The sequence below is a fragment of the Lissotriton helveticus genome, chromosome 8, assembly GCF_964261635.1.
Source record: "Lissotriton helveticus chromosome 8, aLisHel1.1, whole genome shotgun sequence".
In the NCBI taxonomy this organism is placed as follows: Eukaryota; Metazoa; Chordata; class Amphibia; order Caudata; family Salamandridae; genus Lissotriton; species Lissotriton helveticus.
This window is the reverse complement of record NC_136069.1, coordinates 820168083-820193669: the sequence shown is the minus strand read 5'-3', so window position 1 is coordinate 820193669 and position 25587 is coordinate 820168083. Positions and strand designations below refer to the sequence as shown.

Sequence of the window (25587 nt, the reverse complement as noted above, 5' to 3'; positions counted from 1 at the left end):
TCAGAGGAAAAACTTTCAATGCTTCTTAGTGTTCTCTCCAGAAGCAGGCATTTTCTGTGCCTTTAATTTCAGGCTTTTCCCAGCAGTCTCTGTTCTGCCTATGTAAATTAACAAAAGCAGTGCTTATTCCTCACTTGCTCTAATGTCCTTCCTGTCCACAAAGCTCTGCCTAAGTATGCTTTTTTTCTTTTTCAGGGAAATTCTAAATGGTTTCTCTGTCCACTCTGTGGCAGTAGAATGCTGATTATGATGCCATGTTTTGTGGAATCACCAAGGTACAACTACAGAGGAATATATGAGTCTGAAGGACATGGAACTCTTAGCTAACACATCACAATATGTGATGCTTGCCAACCAAGCACTACATTCTGGTGCGCTGATGATCAGAACATTCTGCTCCTAAAGGAAAGAAAATACCGCTTGATTGAAAATAAAGTCTCTGTTTATATTAACGCTCTCTCTCTCCCTATATCTATCTATCTATCTATCTATCTATCTATCTATCTATATATCTATCTATCTATCTATCTATCTATCTATCTATCTATCTATCTATCTATCTATCTATCTATCTATCAATCTATCTATCTATCTATCTATCTATCTATCTATCTATCTATCTATCTATCTATCTATCTATCTATCTATCTATCTATCTATCTATCTATCTATTTATCTTTATATATGGATACATGCATACACCTACTCATAGATATGCCATGCATTTCTTTGGATTTGTTTCAACCTCTTGCCATTTATTTGAGAATCCCTACTTTTCAAGTGACTGCAAATGAAGTCATCTCTGGCACGTTTTGGCTGATGCACGGTAACCAAAACACAAGACAACTTTTAATAAAAATCATTGGTTTCTTTGTTAACGTGCACTGTCAAACATGGGACTTTCACATGTCAGGTAAACATGATAACCAATACACAACAGAAGCAGATGCAGATTGCTTATCAATGTCGTGATAGAACAGTTGTGATTTGAGTAGTAGAAGCGCCCGTGAATTGATACTTATTATATACAGCCTGTAAGATAGTCAAAAATGCATGCTAGGAGAGGAGATGCAAATATAAATGTATTAGAAAAATACATAAAGAGGAGTGATATGCTTTTATTCATGCAAGGCTAGAAAAAATCCCCATACTGTCGAAAGCATTCATACACCACCAAATGGAAATAAACAATTCTGACATTAAACGAAAAGGTGACGATGCATTTGTATCATCACCTTGAGAAGGATCATCTAGGAATTGAGCCCAAGCCTCAGCACTTAAAACCAGAAACACTCCACTAAAATAGGAGGCCTGTTGGTGCCAACAATTCTCAAAGTTAATGCTTGTTCTGGTTGAGCATTGAACCGAATGCAGGGCTCTTTTGAAAGTGAGGTCTGTGAATCAACAGATACATCCACATGCCAATTATGTTATTGTTTTTAAGAGAATTCACTTTCTTGGAACGAGACTGCATGAACCCATCTTCAGGGCCTGGACAATTTCATGCAAAACAGCAACTCTCAACATTGCAGCCAAGACAATATAACTAGTGTTTCTGCCCGGTTTCGAACCGGGGACCTTTCGCGTGTGAGGCGAACGTGATAACCACTACACTACAGAAACAGATACCTACAGGTGATTCTTCTGTGATGAAACTGCTCAAAAAAGACTATTTGTTAGAATTGGGGGTCTCTGGTTGGCGCAAGTAAGTACTTGTGACAAGCAGGGACCCTCTCCTCTAAGTCAGGGCAAAGGATGACCCTTCAGAATTACCCTTGCTCACCCTCTAGGTGCGTGGCGTGAGCAGCCAAGGCGATTCTCCAGGCGTTAGTCAGTTAAGCATTTGTAGACACACACACAGTAAAATATACCAATCCCCCCACAAATGGACACCAGGCTGTGAGTATATAAAAATACGCTTCTTTATGTAAAATATATATATCTCTTAGGTCAGACTTATCACAAGATCAAATAACGTTTTTGGGGTGCCCACAGGTTGTAAATAGGCAAGCTTTCTTCGTGGTAATTCAAAATGTACTTTTAGTCTTTAAAACGGATGTTTCCCTGCAGTGTACCTTCCAGGAGGGTTCTCTTGCGTCCTGGGGAATATTGGGGGTCACACTGCTCCTTTCCAACTTGTTGCAGCCTGCCCAGGGGCTCCGGGATACTCTTGGCCTGTTCCGGGCCGAGATCGGGGCCCGACCGCCCAAAGCTCACGCTTCCCGCGTGGGACGCGTTCGGCCCTGCCGGGGCTGTTGATGCGGGCGGCCCCCACGGGTCTGGGGGGCTCAGGCAGGGGTGAGTGTTGGCCTCGGGGCGGCCCACGGGAGGCAAGGGCCAAAGGACCCGGGGCCGCTTCTGTCACTGCGGCCGGGGCGCGGGATGCAGCCGGAGACTTCTCCTGCCCGCCTGGATCGGATTCCAGCGGGAGGGGCTGAAGCGCTCGCACAGAGCGGAGCGGCGCCGCGAGCAGGGACAGAGAGCGGTGCGAGTCAGCTGCGAAAGGGCGGCTCGCACCACAGCTGATCTGGAGGCCGGGGGCACTCGTAGGCAGGGCGGCTGGCTCAACAAAAAGGGCAAAAACAAACGTTGCGGGCCCGAGCCCGTTGACGGTCTCGGTGGCGGCTTTCCTCCGGGGACAAAGGCGAGGTGCCCAGCGGCTCAAGCAGAGCGAGGCTGGCACCCGGGGCGTCCGTCCAGCGGAGGTCTGTCCCCTGGGTCTGTTTGCGTCCGGTAGGGATTTCTGGCGGGAGGGTGAGGCACCGCAGCGGGCCTTCTTAGGCGGTCGACACAGCGATCCCCTCAGCGGGGGAAGAGCGGCTCAACGGAGCGGAGCTCTTCCTCGGCGGGGACGAGAGGACACAGTCGGTCACGGCCTGGGGAAAAGGGCTGGGGGGCACCACAGCAGCGAGCCTTCCAGGCGGTCAACTCAGCGATCTCCTCAGCGGGGGAAGAGCGGCTCAACGGAGCGGAGCTCTTCCTCGGCGGGGACGAGGAGACACAGTCGGTCACGGCCTCAGGGAGGGGCTGGGGGGCACCAAAGTCACAGCTCCGGCAGTAGTAGATATCCCGGTTAATTACCGGCAGACGAGCAGAGGCAGGTTGAGCCAGATGGTCCTGTGGCTCAGGTCAGGGGGCAAGCTCAGTCAAGCCCTTGGAGAATGTTTAAGCACAAAGCAGCAAAGTCTTTTCTTATCAAGTCTTTTCCTCTCCTTTCTCAGCAAGGCAAGCAGCAGGCCAGTTCTCCCAGCGTCTCTTCTCCTTCTAGTCGGGCAGAGGTCCTTCGTGGTGAAACAGGATTCTCTTTTACAAGGAGCAGGGCTCCTACTTTTATACACAGTTTCTTTTGTTCTCACTGGCCAGGGGGGCCTCTGCATAACTGCTCTCAGCTCCTGAGCACTTGTGGTGGGTACTTCTGCTTCTGCATTCAGTGTGAGGGCAGGCACATCAGCCGCTCCCCAGGGGGGCGGAGCCGGCATTGTGAAGACAGGGGCAGCCTGAGCACTCTGTTGACAAGCTTCGGTCCTTCCTGGGCCAGGTGCAGGCTGAGTCATCAGTCGCTCCCCAGGAGGGCGGAGCCAGCATTGTGGTGGCAGAGCACAGCCTGAGGCATCATTCAGGGGAAACTCCCACCACCCACTAAGGTGTCATCTGGCTATTCACTACCTGTCAGCTCCCAGCCCTGTCACTCACACACACCAGACAGTCAGATCCACATCCAAGCAGAGGCGGGCTGAAATGGTTAGGCAAGCAAATGCTAACTTTCTAAAAGTAGCATTTGCAAACACAGGATATTAAAATAAACTTTACTAAAAGAAGTATTTTATTATTCTGAGTTCAGGCATACTAAACATTAATTTCTACCATGTTCCCTGAGCCTGCTGGGATTATAGAGTGTAATAATTCCAGCAGCCCATCTGGCCTAGAAGGGAACTGGTAGCCTTACAATAGTGAAAAACGAATTTGGCAGTAATTCACTATTAGAACATGCCACACACATCAGGGCATGTTCTACCTTATACTTACAATGCACCCTGCCCTCAGGCCTACCATAGGGGTGACTAATATGAAGTTAAGGGAAGGTTTTAGGGGCTGGCAAGTGTGTGCACTTGCCCAGCCAGCATGACAGTACCAGACTGCACGCAGGTTCTGCAATGGCAGACCCTAGACACATTTTAAGGCTGCTTCTGTGGGTGGCGCAACCAGCGCTGCAGGCCCACTAGCAGTATTGGCATTCACAAGCCCTGGCACTCCTGGTGCACTTTACTGGGGACTGACAGTAAATCCAATGAACCAATCAGGTATATCAATCACATGTACACTTTTCACAGGGAGAGCATATGCACTTTAGCACTGGTCAGCAGTGGTAAAGTGCCCAGAGTCATTAAACCAACAAAAACAGGTCAGAGAGAGTATTGAAGGAAGGCAAAAAGTTTAGGGATGACCCTGCCAAGAGGCCCAGGTCCAACACAACCCCCTTCCAGCCAAAACGCAGGGTAGACCAATCACCACTGTGATGGGCTTCCCTGCTTTGGGCGATAGAACCTGGACCTGGCCCGCAACAGCAGGGGCACATTCCAGTTCTATGCCAATCTGAACCTATTTCAAATCCTCTGTCCATACTCTCAGGGTCCACCAAGCCAATCCCTGGGGCACCCTTTTCTTCCTCTGTGGACACCACCTGTGCAGCCTCTAACCTTAACTGGCTCACAGGTGTGTCCCAACAGGCAGTCATCAAATCACAGTGGCCACTGACGGTAGTCAGGGCTGAGACCCAAGCCTCATGCCTCAGAGAGCGGGGGGCAGTAGCCCCAGGTGCTTGGCACCTTTTGTCCCTTCTCTCTTCTGTTAGTCCCGGTATGCTATCCTGGCACTGACCCACCAGCCCCAGGCCTGTACCTGGCGGCTGGACCAAACACTGGGGTGGCCTCTCCCACACCCGGTCCTCTTCCTTGGGGCTCTGTACCCTCCCACCTGGAGTGGTACCCCCTTCCAGAATTGTCAGGGCACATGTGGCAGGTGATCTGCACAATTCTCCTACCAGTTCAGGGGTGCTATCCTGCAACTGGGGCACCAGGTCAGGGGGGACACCCTGCACCTGGCCCTCTACCTTAGGGTCTAAACCCTCAAACTGCACCGGGGTCAGAGGCAAGGACTCCCTCCCTCTGCACCCCCTTCCAGGGTCCGGCCCACTCCCAACTGGAGTGGTACCCCTAGAAGTGACATGGGTCAGGACACTGATTACAGTGGTCCCACCCTCCAGGTCAGACAACACCTGAACCTGGCTCTCCAACTCAGGGACCCAACCCTGCAGTTGAACAATTGCCTGGCGCACCAGGACTTCTCGGGGAGCACACATGCCCCCCCTGAGGGTGGCACATAGCTCCTGTGCCGTGCAACAGTCTGCCTGGCGCAGATCTCCCATCCTCTGTCCCTCTGACAGTGTGGGAAGATCCCCCAGGACAGAAGTGGTGTCCCCATGGTCATTCACTGGGGACTCAGCCCTGCTGGCTGGCCCCTGACCCACTGGTTCTTCCACTGGGGACTCTTTTCCCCTCTCGCCCCTCTTTCTGGACTTCTGCACCCTCCCAACTGGAGTGGTACTGCCAGTCACCAGAACTACTGGAGCCCTGTTTACAGAGCCTCCACGTTCTCTAGCCACTGGGGGATCCCCCTGAAAGGGTGACTCATCCGGACAGCCTAGGCTCCCCACCTGGTGTTCCCTTAAAGAACCATCCAGGCTCTGAGACTGAGGTTGGGCACTACCGGGACAACACCCATTCTCACTCCTTCCCCTTAAGGACAGGACGTGAGGCCCTCCACCCCTCTCACTGCTACAGGACCTAGCTGGGCTACTCTGCGCCACTTCCACCACTCTGGGCTGGAAGATACCTAAGCCACTCCCCACAGGATCACACCCCAATGCCTCTCCAGACCCTCTGGAATCCACCACAAGGTCTGCCTCCAATGTGAGCTCCCTGGGGTCAGAGAACTCACTCTCAAACAGGTGTTGGCATAGCTCTGGAAAACTGGGACTTAAAGTATGCTCTCCCACAATTGGGTTACACAGCCCCCTAGCAGGGTTAACCAAACTATCCTTCACCTCACCATCCAGCGCCTCACACACATACTCCACACCATTCTCCTGAGACTGGCCAGACAGTAGCGGACTGTCTCTGTCGCACAACCCACACTCTTCTGGGCGGTCCTTACACTCACCCACCAGGACCTCAACCATGGGGGAATCCCTCCCACCACTAGGACCATGAACTCCTACGCCAGCCACCCTATTCCCTTCAGGGACGCTGCGCACTACTGGAGCTACCTCATGCCCTTGAACCTCCTGGTGTATGTTAACCCCCTCCAAGTCAGGTGCCATATCTCTAGGTGCGCGCGCTATGCTGTCAGCACTAGATACCTGAATGTTGCTGCCACCAGCTGAGCTGGACTCCACCTCCAACTCAGCAAAGCTCAATCTGCGAGCTACACAAATCTCTGGATGTTGGGCGGAAGCCCTCCTGGCTTCAAGCTCCAAATCAAGTTCTTTCATCCTAAAGTAGTGATCTCTTTGGCGTTTTAGCGCCTCCATGGCTAATTTTTGGCTTTCCATTGCCAATTTATGCTTGTCCATTTCCATTTGTCCTTTTAATTTCGCCATCTCTATTTCATGCGCCCTGGTTGCTGCCTTGTCTGCCAACTCCTCTGGCGACAGGCATCTGGTTGCTGCCTTTTCCATCCTCACTGAACCAGGCATGACGTTTCACAAGCACATGGAGATCTCCCAGCAAAATTATAAAAATGGAAACCTGTGGCTACGTTATAGATCTGCTCTCACTATGTGGTGATCAGTAATTCACTGTATGTAAACTACAAATGCAAATTCGCAAATCCTCACCGCTGCGACCAATGTTAGAATTGGGGGTCTCTGGTTGGCGCAAGTAAGTACTTGTGACAAGCAGGGACCCTCTCCTCTAAGTCAGGGCAAAGGATGACCCTTCAGAATTACCCTTGCTCACCCTCTAGGTGCGTGGCGTGAGCAGCCAAGGCGATTCTCCAGGCGTTAGTCAGTTAAGCATTTGTAGACACACACACAGTAAAATATACCAATCCCCCCACAAATGGACACCAGGCTGTGAGTATATAAAAATACGCTTCTTTATGTAAAATATATATATCTCTTAGGTCAGACTTATCACAAGATCAAATAACGTTTTTGGGGTGCCCACAGGTTGTAAATAGGCAAGCTTTCTTCGTGGTAATTCAAAATGTACTTTTAGTCTTTAAAACGGATGTTTCCCTGCAGTGTACCTTCCAGGAGGGTTCTCTTGCGTCCTGGGGAATATTGGGGGTCACACTGCTCCTTTCCAACTTGTTGCAGCCTGCCCAGGGGCTCCGGGATACTCTTGGCCTGTTCCGGGCCGAGATCGGGGCCCGACCGCCCAAAGCTCACGCTTCCCGCGTGGGACGCGTTCGGCCCTGCCGGGGCTGTTGATGCGGGCGGCCCCCACGGGTCTGGGGGGCTCAGGCAGGGGTGAGTGTTGGCCTCGGGGCGGCCCACGGGAGGCAAGGGCCAAAGGACCCGGGGCCGCTTCTGTCACTGCGGCCGGGGCGCGGGATGCAGCCGGAGACTTCTCCTGCCCGCCTGGATCGGATTCCAGCGGGAGGGGCTGAAGCGCTCGCACAGAGCGGAGCGGCGCCGCGAGCAGGGACAGAGAGCGGTGCGAGTCAGCTGCGAAAGGGCGGCTCGCACCACAGCTGATCTGGAGGCCGGGGGCACTCGTAGGCAGGGCGGCTGGCTCAACAAAAAGGGCAAAAACAAACGTTGCGGGCCCGAGCCCGTTGACGGTCTCGGTGGCGGCTTTCCTCCGGGGACAAAGGCGAGGTGCCCAGCGGCTCAAGCAGAGCGAGGCTGGCACCCGGGGCGTCCGTCCAGCGGAGGTCTGTCCCCTGGGTCTGTTTGCGTCCGGTAGGGATTTCTGGCGGGAGGGTGAGGCACCGCAGCGGGCCTTCTTAGGCGGTCGACACAGCGATCCCCTCAGCGGGGGAAGAGCGGCTCAACGGAGCGGAGCTCTTCCTCGGCGGGGACGAGAGGACACAGTCGGTCACGGCCTGGGGAAAAGGGCTGGGGGGCACCACAGCAGCGAGCCTTCCAGGCGGTCAACTCAGCGATCTCCTCAGCGGGGGAAGAGCGGCTCAACGGAGCGGAGCTCTTCCTCGGCGGGGACGAGGAGACAAAGTCGGTCACGGCCTCAGGGAGGGGCTGGGGGGCACCAAAGTCACAGCTCCGGCAGTAGTAGATATCCCGGTTAATTACCGGCAGACGAGCAGAGGCAGGTTGAGCCAGATGGTCCTGTGGCTCAGGTCAGGGGGCAAGCTCAGTCAAGCCCTTGGAGAATGTTTAAGCACAAAGCAGCAAAGTCTTTTCTTATCAAGTCTTTTCCTCTCCTTTCTCAGCAAGGCAAGCAGCAGGCCAGTTCTCCCAGCGTCTCTTCTCCTTCTAGTCGGGCAGAGGTCCTTCGTGGTGAAACAGGATTCTCTTTTACAAGGAGCAGGGCTCCTACTTTTATACACAGTTTCTTTTGTTCTCACTGGCCAGGGGGGCCTCTGCATAACTGCTCTCAGCTCCTGAGCACTTGTGGTGGGTACTTCTGCTTCTGCATTCAGTGTGAGGGCAGGCACATCAGCCGCTCCCCAGGGGGGCGGAGCCGGCATTGTGAAGACAGGGGCAGCCTGAGCACTCTGTTGACAAGCTTCGGTCCTTCCTGGGCCAGGTGCAGGCTGAGTCATCAGTCGCTCCCCAGGAGGGCGGAGCCAGCATTGTGGTGGCAGAGCACAGCCTGAGGCATCATTCAGGGGAAACTCCCACCACCCACTAAGGTGTCATCTGGCTATTCACTACCTGTCAGCTCCCAGCCCTGTCACTCACACACACCAGACAGTCAGATCCACATCCAAGCAGAGGCGGGCTGAAATGGTTAGGCAAGCAAATGCTAACTTTCTAAAAGTAGCATTTGCAAACACAGGATATTAAAATAAACTTTACTAAAAGAAGTATTTTATTATTCTGAGTTCAGGCATACTAAACATTAATTTCTACCATGTTCCCTGAGCCTGCTGGGATTATAGAGTGTAATAATTCCAGCAGCCCATCTGGCCTAGAAGGGAACTGGTAGCCTTACAATAGTGAAAAACGAATTTGGCAGTAATTCACTATTAGAACATGCCACACACATCAGGGCATGTTCTACCTTATACTTACAATGCACCCTGCCCTCAGGCCTACCATAGGGGTGACTAATATGAAGTTAAGGGAAGGTTTTAGGGGCTGGCAAGTGTGTGCACTTGCCCAGCCAGCATGACAGTACCAGACTGCACGCAGGTTCTGCAATGGCAGACCCTAGACACATTTTAAGGCTGCTTCTGTGGGTGGCGCAACCAGCGCTGCAGGCCCACTAGCAGTATTGGCATTCACAAGCCCTGGCACTCCTGGTGCACTTTACTGGGGACTGACAGTAAATCCAATGAACCAATCAGGTATATCAATCACATGTACACTTTTCACAGGGAGAGCATATGCACTTTAGCACTGGTCAGCAGTGGTAAAGTGCCCAGAGTCATTAAACCAACAAAAACAGGTCAGAGAGAGTATTGAAGGAAGGCAAAAAGTTTAGGGATGACCCTGCCAAGAGGCCCAGGTCCAACACTATTCCAAGGGCATCTGGTTTTAGATTTCTTTCATGCAACCTGCCCGACAGCCCTATCTGAACGCTTGTATATGCCTTGCAAGTTCAGCATTTTTGCAAAATGCTTAAAGAGAAATGTTTCCTATTTGCTCAGGCAGGGCAAGGTTAAAAGCATGAGACTCTAGCAAATAATCATCCACTACTGCAAAGAGAAAATTGATATTGGCTTTGAAATGCATACTTCAAAAGAGCACCAATGAAAGGGCTCGTCCGGGATTTGAACCCAGGACCTCTCGCACCCAAAGCGAGAATCATACCCCTAGACCAACGAGCCGTTGAAAGACCCTCACCTCTGAAAAGGTAATACCAGCTCTAAGCCCGCAATGAAGATCATGCTGGGGTCTCAGTTATTTATATATTTCTGCATTGGCTAGAGCCTAAAGAGAAAGAATAAAAAGCTGTTCATAACAACATAAGAAACACATTTTGCCTTTTCTCTCAAATACTTATTCCCTTTCTGCAAATCAGAATGCCAAGGTGAATAGCTGGGCCACAGATTCTGGCTAATTATCTATCTCTTGAATGCAAGAATCAATAAAAACTGCCTAATGCAGGACTAAAGCATTCCTTGCATAGCCTCTAACATCATAACATAACTGAGCTGCTGGTAACAAGCTAAGCAATACCTTCCCAAAATGAGAAGTACAAGTGCTTATGTGCTTATCCGCTCAATCAGCGCTCAATGAGGCTCGATCAGGCGAGATATAGGAAAGGTGGAAAGGGTCCAAATGGCTGTCCCTTCCTTTTTAGGGTGGGTCCTGCTGACTATCATAGGATTCCTCTTAAGAGTGGCCAGGGTCAGAGGAAAAACTTTCAATGCTTCTTAGTGTTCTCTCCAGAAGCAGGCATTTTCTGTGCCTTTAATTTCAGGCTTTTCCCAGCAGTCTCTGTTCTGCCTATGTAAATTAACAAAAGCAGTGCTTATTCCTCACTTGCTCTAATGTCCTTCCTGTCCACAAAGCTCTGCCTAAGTATGCTTTTTTTCTTTTTCAGGGAAATTCTAAATGGTTTCTCTGTCCACTCTGTGGCAGTAGAATGCTGATTATGATGCCATGTTTTGTGGAATCACCAAGGTACAACTACAGAGGAATATATGAGTCTGAAGGACATGGAACTCTTAGCTAACACATCACAATATGTGATGCTTGCCAACCAAGCACTACATTCTGGTGCGCTGATGATCAGAACATTCTGCTCCTAAAGGAAAGAAAAGACCGCTTGATTGAAAATAAAGTCTCTGTTTATATTAACGCTCTCTCTCTCCCTCTATCTATCTATCTGTCTATCTATCTATCTATCTATCTATCTATCTATCTATCTATCTATCTATCTATCTATCTATCTATCTATCTATCTATCTATCTATCTATCTGTCTGTCTGTCTGTCTGTCTGTCTGTCTGTCTGTCTGTCTGTCCGTCTATCCATTCATCCATCCATCCATCCATCCATCCATCCATCCATCCATCCATCCATCCATCCATCCATCCATCCATCCATCCATCCATCCATCCATCCATCCATCTATCTATCTATCTATCTATCTATCTATCTATCTATCTATCTATCTATCTATCTATCTATCTATCTATCTATCTATCTATCTATCTATCTATCTATCTATCTATCTATCTATCTATCTATCTATCTATCTATCTATCTATCTTTATATATGGATACATGCATACACCTACACATAGATATGCCATGCATTTCTTTGGATTTGTTTCAACCTCTTGCCATTTATTTGAGAATCCCTACTTTTCAAGTGACTGCAAATGAAGTAATCTCTGGCACGGTTTGGCTGATGCAAGGTAACCAAAACACGAGACAACTTTTAATAAAAATCATTGGTTTCTTTGATGACGTGCACTGTCCAACATGGGACTTTCACACGTCAGGTAAATATGATAACCAATACACAACAGAAGCAGATGCAGATTGCTTATCAATGTCGTGATAGAACAGTTGTGATTTGAGTAGAAGAAGCGCCCCTGAATTGATACTTATTATATACAGCCTGTAAGATAGTCAAGAATGCATGCTAGGAGAGGAGATGCAAATATAAATGTATTAGAAAAATACATAAAGAGGAGTGATATGCTTTTATTCATGCAAGGCTAGAAAAAATCCCCATACTGTCGAAAGCATTCATACACCACCAAATGGAAATAAACAATTCTGACATTAAACGAAAAGGTGACGATGCATTTGTATCATCACCTTGAGAAGGATCATCTAGGAATTGAGCCCAAGCCTCAGCACTTAAAAACCAGAAACACTCCACTAAAATAAGAGGCCTATTGGTGCCAACAATTCTCAAAGTTAATGCTTGTTCTGGTTGAGCATTGAACCGAAAGCAGGGCTCTTTTGAAAGTGAGGTCTGTGAATCAACAGATACATCCACATGCCAATTATGTTATTGTTTTTAAGAGAATTCACTTTCTTGGAACGAGACTGCATGAACCCATCTTCAGGGCCTGGACAATTTCATGCAAAACGGCAACTCTCAACATTGCAGCCAAGACAATATAACTAGTGTTTCTGCCCGGTTTCGAACCGGGGACCTTTCGCGTGTGAGGCGAACGTGATAACCACTACACTACAGAAACAGATACCTACAGGTGATTCTTCTGTGATGAAACTGCTCAAAACAGGCTATTCCAAGGGCATCTGGTTTTAGATTTCTTTCATGCAACCTGCCCGACAGCCCTATCTGAACGCTTGTATATGCCTTGCAAGTTCAGCATTTTTGCAAAATGCTTAAAGAGAAATGTTTCCTATTTGCTCAGGCAGGGCAAGGTTAAAAGCATGAGACTCTAGCAAATATGCATCCACTACTGCAAAGAGAAAATTGATATTGGCTTTGAAATGCATACTTCAAAAGAGCACCAATGAAAGGGCTCATCCGGGATTTGAACCCGGGACCTCTCGCACCCTAAGCGAGAATCATACCCCTAGACCAACAAGCCGTTGAAAGACCCTCACCTCTGAAAAGGTAATACCAGCTCTAAGCCCGCAATGAAGATCATGCTGGGGTCTTTTTCATGCTTGGTCTGTGAATTCACAGGAAATTCAGTGTCAACTTACCCTTTCTCAAACGATAGCACTATCATTTGTAAGTGTCCCCTTTTATTTTGTCTCAGCATTGGACACGTCTTACAGGAAGTCAGCAGTTACTTATATATTTCTGCATTGGCTAGAGCCTAAAGAGAAAGAATAAAAAGCTGTTCATAACAACATAAGAAACACATTTTGCCTTTTCTCTCCAATACTTATTCCCTTTGTGCAAATCGGAATGCCAAGGTGAATAGCTGGGCCACAGATTCTGGCTAATTATCTATCTCTTGAATGCAAGAAGCAATAAAAACTGCCTAATGCAGGACTAAAGCATTCCTTGCATAGCCTCTAACATCATAACATAACTGAGCTGCTGGTAACAAGCTAAGCAATGCCTTCCCAAAATGAGAAGTACATGTGCTTATGTGCTTATCCGCTCAATCAGGCTCGATCAGGCGAGATATAGAAAAGGTGGAAAGGGTCCAAATGGCTGTCCCTTCCTTTTTAGGGTGGGTCCTGCTGACTATCATAGGATTCCTCTTAAGAGTGGCCAGGGTCAGAGGAAAAACTTTCAATGCTTCTTAGTGTTCTCTCCAGAAGCAGACATTTTCTGTGCCTTTAATTCAGGCTTTTCCCAGCAGTCTCTGTTCTGCCTATGTAAATTAACAAAAGCAGTGCTTATTCCTCACTTGCTCTAATGTCCTTCCTGTCCACAAAGCTCTGCCTAAGTATGCTTTTTTTCTTTTTCAGGGAAATTCTAAATGGTTTCTCTGTCCACTCTGTGGCAGTAGAATGCTGATTATGATGCCATGTTTTGTGGAATCACCAAGGTACAACTACAGAGGAATATATGAGTCTGAAGGACATGGAACTCTTAGCTAACACATCACAATATGTGATGCTTGCCAACCAAGCACTACATTCTGGTGCGCTGATGATCAGAACATTCTGCTCCTAAAGGAAAGAAAATACCGCTTGATTGAAAATAAAGTCTCTGTTTATATTAACGCTCTCTCTCTCCCTATATCTATCTATCTATCTATCTATCTATCTATCTATCTATCTATCTATCTATCTATCTATCTATCTATCTATCTATCTATCTATCTATCTATCTATCTATCTATCTATCTATCTATCTATCTATCTATCTATCTATCTATCTATCTATCTATCTATCTATCTATCTATCTATCTATCTATCTATCTATCTATCTATCTATCTATCTTTATATATGGATACATGCATACACCTACTCATAGATATGCCATGCATTTCTTTGGATTTGTTTCAACCTCTTGCCATTTATTTGAGAATCCCTACTTTTCAAGTGACTGCAAATGAAGTCATCTCTGGCACGTTTTGGCTGATGCACGGTAACCAAAACACAAGACAACTTTTAATAAAAATCATTGGTTTCTTTGTTAACGTGCACTGTCAAACATGGGACTTTCACACGTCAGGTAAACATGATAACCAATACACAACAGAAGCAGATGCAGATTGCTTATCAATGTCGTGATAGAACAGTTGTGATTTGAGTAGTAGAAGCGCCCCTGAATTGATACTTATTATATACAGCCTGTAAGATAGTCAAAAATGCATGCTAGGAGAGGAGATGCAAATATAAATGTATTAGAAAAATACATAAAGAGGAGTGATATGCTTTTATTCATGCAAGGCTAGAAAAAATCCCCATACTGTCGAAAGCATTCATACACCACCAAATGGAAATAAACAATTCTGACATTAAACGAAAAGGTGACGATGCATTTGTATCATCACCTTGAGAAGGATCATCTAGGAATTGAGCCCAAGCCTCAGCACTTAAAACCAGAAACACTCCACTAAAATAGGAGGCCTGTTGGTTCCAACAATTCTCAAAGTTAATTCTTGTTCTGGTTGAGCATTGAACCGAATGCAGGGCTCTTTTGAAAGTGAGGTCTGTGAATCAACAGATACATCCACATGCCAATTATGTTATTGTTTTTAAGAGAATTCACTTTCTTGGAACGAGACTGCATGAACCCATCTTCAGGGCCTGGACAATTTCATGCAAAACGGCAACTCTCAACATTGCAGCCAAGACAATATAACTAGTGTTTCTGCCCGGTTTCGAACCGGGGACCTTTCGCGTGTGAGGCGAACGTGATAACCACTACACTACAGAAACAGATACCTACAGGTGATTCTTCTGTGATGAAACTGCTCAAAAAAGACTATTCCAAAGGCATCTGGTTTTAGATTTCTTTCATGCAACCTGCCCGACAGCCCTATCTGAACGCTTGTATATGCCTTGCAAGTTCAGCATTTTTGCAAAATGCTTAAAGAGAAATGTTTCCTATTTGCTCAGGCAGGGCAAGGTTAAAAGCATGAGACTCTAGCAAATAATCATCCACTACTGCAAATAGAAAATTGATATTGGCTTTGAAATGCATACTTCAAAAGAGCACCAATGAAAGGGCTCGTCCGGGATTTGAACCAGGACCTCTCGCACCCAAAGCGAGAATCATACCCCTAGACCAACGAGCCGTTGAAAGACCCTCACCTCTGAAAAGGTAATACCAGCTCTAAGCCCGCAATGAAGATCATGCTGGGGTCTTTTTCATGCTTGGTCTGTGAATTCACAGGAAATTCAGTGTCAACTTACCCTTTCTCAAACGATAGCACTATCATTTGTAAGTGTCCCCTTTTATTTTTTCTCAGCATTGGACAAGTCTTACAGGAAGTCAGCAGTTATTTATATATTTCTGCATTGGCTAGAGCCTAAAGAGAAAGAATAAAAAGCTGTTCATAACAACATAAGAAACACATTTTGCCTTTTCTCTCAAATACTTATTCCCTTTGTGCAAATCGGAATGCCAAGGTGAATAGCTGGGCCACAGATTCTGGCTAATTATCTATCCCTTGAATGCAAGAAGCAATAAAAACTGCCTAATGCAGGACTAAAGCATTCCTTGCATAGCCTCTAACATCATAACATAACTGAGCTGCTGGTAACAAGCTAAGCAATGCCTTCCCAAAATGAGAAGTACATGTGCTTATGTGCTTATCCGCTCAATCAGCGCTCAATCAGGCTCGATCAGGCTCGATATAGGAAAGGTGGAAAGGGTCCAAATGGCTGTCCCTTCCTTTTTAGGGTGGGTCCTGCTGACTATCATAGGATTCCTCTTAAGAGTGGCCAGGGTCAGAGGAAAAACTTTCAATGCTTCTTAATGTTCTCTCCAGAAGCAGGCATTTTCTGTGCCTTTAATTTCAGGCTTTTCCCAGCAGTCTCTGTTCTGCCTATGTAAATTAACAAAAGCAGTGCTTATTCCTCACTTGCTCTAATGTCCTTCCTGTCCACAAAGCTCTGCCTAAGTATGCTTTTTTTCTTTTTCAGGGAAATTCTAAATGGTTTCTCTGTCCACTCTGTGGCAGTAGAATGCTGATTGTGATGCCATGTTTTGTGGAATCACCAAGGTACAACTACAGAGGAATATATGAGTCTGAAGGACATGGAACTCTTAGCTAACACATCACAATATGTGATGCTTGCCAACCAAGCACTACATTCTGGTGCGCTGATGATCAGAACATTCTGCTCCTAAAGGAAAGAAAAGACCGCTTGATTGAAAATAAAGTCTCTGTTTATATTAACGCTCTCTCTCTCCCTATATCTATCTATCTATCTATCTATCTATCTATCTATCTATCTATCTATCTATCTATCTATCTATCTATCTATCTATCTATCTATCTATCTATCTATCTATCTATCTATCTATCTATCTATCTATCTATCTATCTATCTATCTATCTATCTATCTATCTATCTATCTGTCTGTCTGTCTGTCTGTCTGTCTGTCTGTCTGTCTGTCTGCCTGTCTGTCTGTCCGTCTATCCATTCATCCATCCATCCATCCATCCATCCATCCATCCATCCATCCATCCATCCATCCATCCATCCATCCATCCATCCATCCATCTATCTATCTATCTATCTATCTATCTATCTATCTATCTATCTATCTATCTATCTATCTATCTATCTATCTATCTATCTATCTATTTATCTATCTATCTATCTATCTTTATATATGGATACATGCATACACCTACACATAGATATGCCATGCATTTCTTTGGATTTGTTTCAACCTCTTGCCATTTATTTGAGAATCCCTACTTTTCAAGTGACTGCAAATGAAGTAATCTCTGGCACGGTTTGGCTGATGCAAGGTAACCAAAACACGAGACAACTTTTAATAAAAATCATTGGTTTCTTTGTTAACGTGCACTGTCCAACATGGGACTTTCACACGTCAGGTAAATATGATAACCAATACACAACAGAAGCAGATGCAGATTGCTTATCAATGTCGTGATAGAACAGTTGTGATTTGAGTAGAAGAAGCGCCCCTGAATTGATACTTATTATATACAGCCTGTAAGATAGTCAAAAATGCATGCTAGGAGAGGAGATGCAAATATAAATGTATTAGAAAAATACATAAAGAGGAGTGATATGCTTTTATTCATGCAAGGCTAGAACAAAATCCCCATACTGTCGAAAGCATTCATACACCACCAAATGGAAATAAACAATTCTGACATTAAACGAAAAGGTGACGATGCATTTGTATCATCACCTTGAGAAGGATCATCTAGGAATTGAGCCCAAGCCTCAGCACTTAAAAACCAGAAACACTCCACTAAAATAAGAGGCCTATTGGTGCCAACAATTCTCAAAGTTAATGCTTGTTCTGGTTGAGCATTGAACCGAAAGCAGGGCTCTTTTGAAAGTGAGGTCTGTGAATCAACAGATACATCCACATGCCAATTATGTTATTGTTTTTAAGAGAATTCACTTTCTTGGAACGAGACTGCATGAACCCATCTTCAGGGCCTGGACAATTTCATGCAAAACGGCAACTCTCAACATTGCAGCCAAGACAATATAACTAGTGTTTCTGCCCGGTTTCGAACCGGGGACCTTTCGCGTGTGAGGCGAACGTGATAACCACTACACTACAGAAACAGATACCTACAGGTGATTCTTCTGTGATGAAACTGCTCAAAACAGGCTATTCCAAGGGCATCTGGTTTTAGATTTCTTTCATGCAACCTGCCCGACAGCCCTATCTGAACGCTTGTATATGCCTTGCAAGTTCAGCATTTTTGCAAAATGCTTAAAGAGAAATGTTTCCTATTTGCTCAGGCAGGGCAAGGTTAAAAGCATGAGACTCTAGCAAATATGCATCCACTACTGCAAAGAGAAAATTGATATTGGCTTTGAAATGCATACTTCAAAAGAGCACCAATGAAAGGGCTCATCCGGGATTTGAACCCGGGACCTCTCGCACCCTAAGCGAGAATCATACCACTAGACCAACAAGCCGTTGAAAGACCCTCACCTCTGAAAAGGTAATACCAGCTCTAAGCCCGCAATGAAGATCATGCTGGGGTCTTTTTCATGCTTGGTCTGTGAATTCACAGGAAATTCAGTGTCAACTTACCCTTTCTCGAACGATAGCACTATCATTTGTAAGTGTCCCCATTTATTTTGTCTCAGCATTGGACACGTCTTACAGGAAGTCAGCAGTTACTTATATATTTCTGCATTGGCTAGAGCCTAAAGAGAAAGAATAAAAAGCTGTTCATAACAACATAAGAAACACATTTTGCCTTTTCTCTCCAATACTTATTCCCTTTGTGCAAATCGGAATGCCAAGGTGAATAGCTGGGCCACAGATTCTGGCTAATTATCTATCTCTTGAATGCAAGAAGCAATAAAACTGCCTAATGCAGGACTAAAGCATTCCTTGCATAGCCTCTAACATCATAACATAACTGAGCTGCTGGTAACAAGCTAAGCAATGCCTTCCCAAAATGAGAAGTACATGTGCTTATGTGCTTATCCGCTCAATCAGGCTCGATCAGGCGAGATATAGAAAAGGTGGAAAGGGTCCAAATGGCTGTCCCTTCCTTTTTAGGGTGGGTCCTGCTGACTATCATAGGATTCCTCTTAAGAGTGGCCAGGGTCAGAGGAAAAACTTTCAATGCTTCTTAGTGTTCTCTCCAGAAGCAGGCATTTTCTGTGCCTTTAATTTCAGGCTTTTCCCAGCAGTCTCTGTTCTGCCTATGTAAATTAACAAAAGCAGTGCTTATTCCTCACTTGCTCTAATGTCCTTCCTGTCCACAAAGCTCTGCCTAAGTATGCTTTTTTTCTTTTTCAGGGAAATTCTAAATGGTTTCTCTGTCCACTCTGTGGCAGTAGAATGCTGATTATGATGCCATGTTTTGTGGAATCACCAAGGTACAACTACAGAGGAATATATGAGTCTGAAGGACATGGAACTCTTAGCTAACACATCACAATATGTGATGCTTGCCAACCAAGCACTACATTCTGGTGCGCTGATGATCAGAACATTCTGCTCCTAAAGGAAAGAAAAGACCGCTTGATTGAAAATAAAGTCTCTGTTTATATTAACGCTCTCTCTCTCCCTATATCTATCTATCTATCTATCTATCTATCTATCTATCTATCTATCTATCTATCTATCTATCTATCTATCTATCTATCTATCTATCTATCTATCTATCTATCTATCTATCTATCTATCTATCTATCTATCTATTTATCTTTATATATGGATACATGCATACACCTACTCATAGATATGCCATGCATTTCTTTGGATTTGTTTCAACCTCTTGCCATTTATTTGAGAATCCCTACTTTTCAAGTGACTGCAAATGAAGTCATCTCTGGCACGTTTTGGCTGATGCACGGTAACCAAAACACAAGACAACTTTTAATAAAAATCATTGGTTTCTTTGTTAACGTGCACTGTCAAACATGGGACTTTCACATGTCAGGTAAACATGATAACCAATACACAACAGAAGCAGATGCAGATTGCTTATCAATGTCGTGATAGAACAGTTGTGATTTGAGTAGTAGAAGCGCCCCTGAATTGATACTTATTATATACAGCCTGTAAGATAGTCAAAAATGCATGCTAGGAGAGGAGATGCAAATATAAATGTATTAGAAAAATACATAAAGAGGAGTGATATGCTTTTATTCATGCAAGGCTAGAAAAAATCCCCATACTGTCGAAAGCATTCATACACCACCAAATGGAAATAAACAATTCTGACATTAAACGAAAAGGTGACGATGCATTTGTATCATCACCTTGAGAAGGATCATCTAGGAATTGAGCCCAAGCCTCAGCACTTAAAACCAGAAACACTCCACTAAAATAGGAGGCCTGTTGGTGCCAACAATTCTCAAAGTTAATGCTTGTTCTGGTTCAGCATTGAACCGAATGCAGGGCTCTTTTGAAAGTGAGGTCTGTGAATCAACAGATACATCCACATGCCAATTATGTTATTGTTTTTAAGAGAATTCACTTTCTTGGAACGAGACTGCATGAACCCATCTTCAGGGCCTGGACAATTTCATGCAAAACGGCAACTCTCAACATTGCAGCCAAGACAATATAACTAGTGTTTCTGCCTGGTTTCGAACCGGGGACCTTTCGCGTGTGAGGCAAACGTGATAACCACTACACTACAGAAACAGATACCTACAGGTGATTCTTCTGTGATGAAACTGCTCAAAAAAGACTATTCCAAGGGCATCTGGTTTTAGATTTCTTTCATGCAACCTGCCCGACAGCCCTATCTGAACGCTTGTATATGCCTTGCAAGTTCAGCATTTTTGCAAAATGCTTAAAGAGAAATGTTTCCTATTTGCTCAGGCAGGGCAAGGTTAAAAGCATGAGACTCTAGCAAATAATCATCCACTACTGCAAAGAGAAAATTGATATTGGCTTTGAAATGCATACTTCAAAAGAGCACCAATGAAAGGGCTCGTCCGGGATTTGAACCCAGGACTTCTCGCACCCAAAGCGAGAATCATACCCCTAGACCAACGAGCCGTTGAAAGACCCTCACCTCTGAAAAGGTAATACCAGCTCTAAGCCCGCAATGAAGATCATGCTGGGGTCTTTTTCATGCTTGGTCTGTGAATTCACAGGAAATTCAGTGTCAACTTACCCTTTCTCAAACGATAGCACTATCATTTGTAAGTGTCCCCTTTTATTTTTTCTCAGCATTGGACAAGTCTTACAGGAAGTCAGCAGTTATTTATATATTTCTGCATTGGCTAGAGCCTAAAGAGAAAGAATAAAAAGCTGTTCATAACAACATAAGAAACACATTTTGCCTTTTCTCTCAAATACTTATTCCCTTTGTGCAAATCAGAATGCCAAGGTGAATAGCTGGGCCACAGATTCTGGCTAATTATCTATCTCTTGAATGCAAGAAGCAATAAAAACTGCCTAATGCAGGACTAAAGCATTCCTTGCATAGCCTCTAACATCATAACATAACTGAGCTGCTGGTAACAAGCTAAGCAATACCTTCCCAAAATGAGAAGTACATGTGCTTATGTGCTTATGTGCTTATCCGCTCAATCAGCGCTCAATCAGGCTCGATCAGGCTCGATCAAGGAAAGGTGGAAAGGGTCCAAATGGCTGTCCCTTCCTTTTTAGGGTGGGTCCTGCTGACTATCATAGGATTCCTCTTAAGAGTGGCCAGGGTCAGAGGAAAAACTTTCAATGCTTCTTAGTGTTCTCTCCAGAAGCAGGCATTTTCTGTGCCTTTAATTTCAGGCTTTTCCCAGCAGTCTCTGTTCTGCCTATGTAAATTAACAAAAGCAGTGCTTATTCCTCACTTGCTCTAATGTCCTTCCTGTCCACAAAGCTCTGCCTAAGTATGCTTTTTTTCTTTTTCAGGGAAATTCTAAATGGTTTCTCTGTCCACTCTGTGGCAGTAGAATGCTGATTATGATGCCATGTTTTGTGGAATCACCAAGGTACAACTACAGAGGAATATATGAGTCTGAAGGACATGGAACTCTTAGCTAACACATCACAATATGTGATGCTTGCCAACCAAGCACTACATTCTGGTGCGCTGATGATCAGAACATTCTGCTCCTAAAGGAAAGAAAAGACCGCTTGATTGAAAATAAAGTCTCTGTTTATATTAACGCTCTCTCTCTCCCTCTATCTATCTATCTATCTATCTATCTATCTATCTATCTATCTATCTATCTATCTATCTATCTATCTATCTATCTATCTATCTATCTATCTATCTATCTATCTATCTATCTATCTATCTGTCTGTCTGTCTGTCTGTCTGTCTGTCTGTCTGTCTGTCCGTCTATCCATTCATCCATCCATCCATCCATCCATCCATCCATCCATCCATCCATCCATCCATCCATCTATCTATCTATCTATCTATCTATCTATCTATCTATCTATCTATCTATCTATCTATCTATCTATCTATCTATCTATCTATCTATCTATCTATCTATCTATCTATCTATCTATCTATCTATCTATCTATCTATCTATCTTTATATATGGATACATGCATACACCTACACATAGATATGCCATGCATTTCTTTGGATTTGTTTCAACCTCTTGCCATTTATTTGAGAATCCCTACTTTTCAAGTGACTGCAAATGAAGTAATCTCTGGCACGGTTTGGCTGATGCAAGGTAACCAAAACACGAGACAACTTTTAATAAAAATCATTGGTTTCTTTGTTAACGTGCACTGTCCAACATGGGACTTTCACACGTCAGGTAAATATGATAACCAATACACAACAGAAGCAGATGCAGATTGCTTATCAATGTCGTGATAGAACAGTTGTGATTTGAGTAGAAGAAGCGCCCCTGAATTGATACTTATTATATACAGCCTGTAAGATAGTCAAAAATGCATGCTAGGAGAGGAGATGCAAATATAAATGTATTAGAAAAATACATAAAGAGGAGTGATATGCTTTTATTCATGCAAGGCTAGAAAAAATCCCCATACTGTCGAAAGCATTCATACACCACCAAATGGAAATAAACAATTCTGACATTAAACGAAAAGGTGACGATGCATTTGTATCATCACCTTGAGAAGGATCATCTAGGAATTGAGCCCAAGCCTCAGCACTTAAAAACCAGAAACACTCCACTAAAATAAGAGGCCTATTGGTGCCAACAATTCTCAAAGTTAATGCTTGTTCTGGTTGAGCATTGAACCGAAAGCAGGGCTCTTTTGAAAGTGAGGTCTGTGAATCAACAGATACATCCACATGCCAATTATGTTATTGTTTTTAAGAGAATTCACTTTCTTGGAACGAGACTGCATGAACCCATCTTCAGGGCCTGGACAATTTCATGCAAAACGGCAACTCTCAACATTGCAGCCAAGACAATATAACTAGTGTTTCTGCCCGGTTTCGAACCGGGGACCTTTCGCGTGTGAGGCGAACGTGATAACCACTACACTACAGAAACAGATACCTACAGGTGATTCTTCTGTGATGAAACTGCTCAAAACAGGCTATTCCAAGGGCATCTGGTTTTAGATTTCTTTCATGCAACCTGCCCGACAGCCCTATCTGAACGCTTGTATATGCCTTGCAAGTTCAGCATTTTTGCAAAATGCTTAAAGAGAAATGTTTCCTATTTGCTCAGGCAGGGCAAGGTTAAAAGCATGAGACTCTAGCAAATATGCATCCACTACTGCAAAGAGAAAATTGATATTGGCTTTGAAATGCATACTTCAAAAGAGCACCAATGAAAGGGCTCATCCGGGATTTGAACCCGGGACCTCTCGCACCCAAAGCGAGAATCATACCCCTAGACCAACAAGCCGTTGAAAGACCCTCACCTCTGAAAAGGTAATACCAGCTCTAAGCCCGCAATGAAGATCATGCTGGGGTCTTTTTCATGCTTGGTCTGTGAATTCACAGGAAATTCAGTGTCAACTTACCCTTTCTCAAACGATAGCACTATCATTTGTAAGTGTCCCCTTTTATTTTGTCTCAGCATTGGACACGTCTTACAGGAAGTCAGCAGTTACTTATATATTTCTGCATTGGCTAGAGCCTAAAGAGAAAGAATAAAAAGCTGTTCATAACAACATAAGAAACACATTTTGCCTTTTCTCTCCAATACTTATTCCCTTTGTGCAAATCGGAATGCCAAGGTGAATAGCTGGGCCACAGATTCTGGCTAATTATCTATCTCTTGAATGCAAGAAGCAATAAAAACTGCCTAATGCAGGACTAAAGCATTCCTTGCATAGCCTCTAACATCATAACATAACTGAGCTGCTGGTAACAAGCTAAGCAATGCCTTCCCAAAATGAGAAGTACATGTGCTTATGTGCTTATCCGCTCAATCAGGCTCGATCAGGCGAGATATAGAAAAGGTGGAAAGGGTCCAAATGGCTGTCCCTTCCTTTTTAGGGTGGGTCCTGCTGACTATCATAGGATTCCTCTTAAGAGTGGCCAGGGTCAGAGGAAAAACTTTCAATGCTTCTTAGTGTTCTCTCCAGAAGCAGGCATTTTCTGTGCCTTTAATTTCAGGCTTTTCCCAGCAGTCTCTGTTCTGCCTATGTAAATTAACAAAAGCAGTGCTTATTTCTCACTTGCTCTAATGTCCTTCCTGTCCACAAAGCTCTGCCTAAGTATGCTTTTTTTCTTTTTCAGGGAAATTCTAAATGGTTTCTCTGTCCACTCTGTGGCAGTAGAATGCTGATTATGATGCCATGTTTTGTGGAATCACCAAGGTACAACTACAGAGGAATATATGAGTCTGAAGGACATGGAACTCTTAGCTAACACATCACAATATGTGATGCTTGCCAACCAAGCACTACATTCTGGTGCGCTGATGATCAGAACATTCTGCTCCTAAAGGAAAGAAAATACCGCTTGATTGAAAATAAAGTCTCTGTTTATATTAACGCTCTCTCTCTCCCTATATCTATCTATCTATCTATCTATCTATCTATCTATCTATCTATCTATCTATCTATCTATCTATCTATCTATCTATCTATCTATCTATCTATCTATCTATCTATCTATCTATCTATCTATCTATCTATCTATCTATCTATCTATCTATCTATCTATCTATCTATCTATCTATCTATCTATCTATCTATCTATCTATCTATCTATCTTTATATATGGATACATGCATACACCTACTCATAGATATGCCATGCATTTCTTTGGATTTGTTTCAACCTCTTGCCATTTATTTGAGAATCCCTACTTTTCAAGTGACTGCAAATGAAGTCATCTCTGGCACGTTTTGGCTGATGCACGGTAACCAAAACACAAGACAACTTTTAATAAAAATCATTGGTTTCTTTGTTAACGTGCACTGTCAAACATGGGACTTTCACACGTCAGGTAAACATGATAACCAATACACAACAGAAGCAGATGCAGATTGCTTATCAATGTCGTGATAGAACAGTTGTGATTTGAGTAGTAGAAGCGCCCCTGAATTGATACTTATTATATACAGCCTGTAAGATAGTCAAAAATGCATGCTAGGAGAGGAGATGCAAATATAAATGTATTAGAAAAATACATAAAGAGGAGTGATATGCTTTTATTCATGCAAGGCTAGAAAAAATCCCCATACTGTCGAAAGCATTCATACACCACCAAATGGAAATAAACAATTCTGACATTAAACGAAAAGGTGACGATGCATTTGTATCATCACCTTGAGAAGGATCATCTAGGAATTGAGCCCAAGCCTCAGCACTTAAAACCAGAAACACTCCACTAAAATAGGAGGCCTGTTGGTGCCAACAATTCTCAAAGTTAATGCTTGTTCTGGTTCAGCATTGAACCGAATGCAGGGCTCTTTTGAAAGTGAGGTCTGTGAATCAACAGATAC

General features: G+C 44.5%; 12 non-coding genes across 12 annotated transcripts; all 12 read right to left on the bottom strand.

The window, feature by feature from the left end:
* Positions 1 to 1550: 1550 nt before the first annotated feature.
* TRNAV-CAC (transfer RNA valine (anticodon CAC)) lies at positions 1551 to 1623 on the bottom strand. The gene has a single exon. It is a non-coding gene; the product is annotated as a tRNA-Val (tRNA).
* An 8322-nt stretch (positions 1624 to 9945) lies between these two features.
* TRNAP-UGG (transfer RNA proline (anticodon UGG)) lies at positions 9946 to 10017 on the bottom strand. Its single transcript has one exon. It is a non-coding gene; the product is annotated as a tRNA-Pro (tRNA).
* A 2263-nt stretch (positions 10018 to 12280) lies between these two features.
* On the bottom strand, positions 12281 to 12353 carry TRNAV-CAC (transfer RNA valine (anticodon CAC)). The gene has a single exon. It is a non-coding gene; the product is annotated as a tRNA-Val (tRNA).
* Positions 12354 to 12641: 288 nt separating this feature from the next.
* TRNAP-AGG (transfer RNA proline (anticodon AGG)) lies at positions 12642 to 12713 on the bottom strand. Its single transcript has one exon. It is a non-coding gene; the product is annotated as a tRNA-Pro (tRNA).
* A 2189-nt stretch (positions 12714 to 14902) lies between these two features.
* Positions 14903 to 14975, bottom strand: TRNAV-CAC (transfer RNA valine (anticodon CAC)). Its single transcript has one exon. It is a non-coding gene; the product is annotated as a tRNA-Val (tRNA).
* Positions 14976 to 15263: 288 nt separating this feature from the next.
* Positions 15264 to 15334, bottom strand: TRNAP-UGG (transfer RNA proline (anticodon UGG)). The gene has a single exon. It is a non-coding gene; the product is annotated as a tRNA-Pro (tRNA).
* A 2415-nt stretch (positions 15335 to 17749) lies between these two features.
* On the bottom strand, positions 17750 to 17822 carry TRNAV-CAC (transfer RNA valine (anticodon CAC)). The gene has a single exon. It is a non-coding gene; the product is annotated as a tRNA-Val (tRNA).
* A 288-nt stretch (positions 17823 to 18110) lies between these two features.
* Positions 18111 to 18182, bottom strand: TRNAP-AGG (transfer RNA proline (anticodon AGG)). The gene has a single exon. It is a non-coding gene; the product is annotated as a tRNA-Pro (tRNA).
* Positions 18183 to 20303: 2121 nt separating this feature from the next.
* On the bottom strand, positions 20304 to 20376 carry TRNAV-CAC (transfer RNA valine (anticodon CAC)). Its single transcript has one exon. It is a non-coding gene; the product is annotated as a tRNA-Val (tRNA).
* Positions 20377 to 20664: 288 nt separating this feature from the next.
* On the bottom strand, positions 20665 to 20736 carry TRNAP-UGG (transfer RNA proline (anticodon UGG)). Its single transcript has one exon. It is a non-coding gene; the product is annotated as a tRNA-Pro (tRNA).
* A 2366-nt stretch (positions 20737 to 23102) lies between these two features.
* Positions 23103 to 23175, bottom strand: TRNAV-CAC (transfer RNA valine (anticodon CAC)). The gene has a single exon. It is a non-coding gene; the product is annotated as a tRNA-Val (tRNA).
* A 288-nt stretch (positions 23176 to 23463) lies between these two features.
* TRNAP-UGG (transfer RNA proline (anticodon UGG)) lies at positions 23464 to 23535 on the bottom strand. Its single transcript has one exon. It is a non-coding gene; the product is annotated as a tRNA-Pro (tRNA).
* Between the last annotated feature and the right edge of the window lie 2052 nt (positions 23536 to 25587).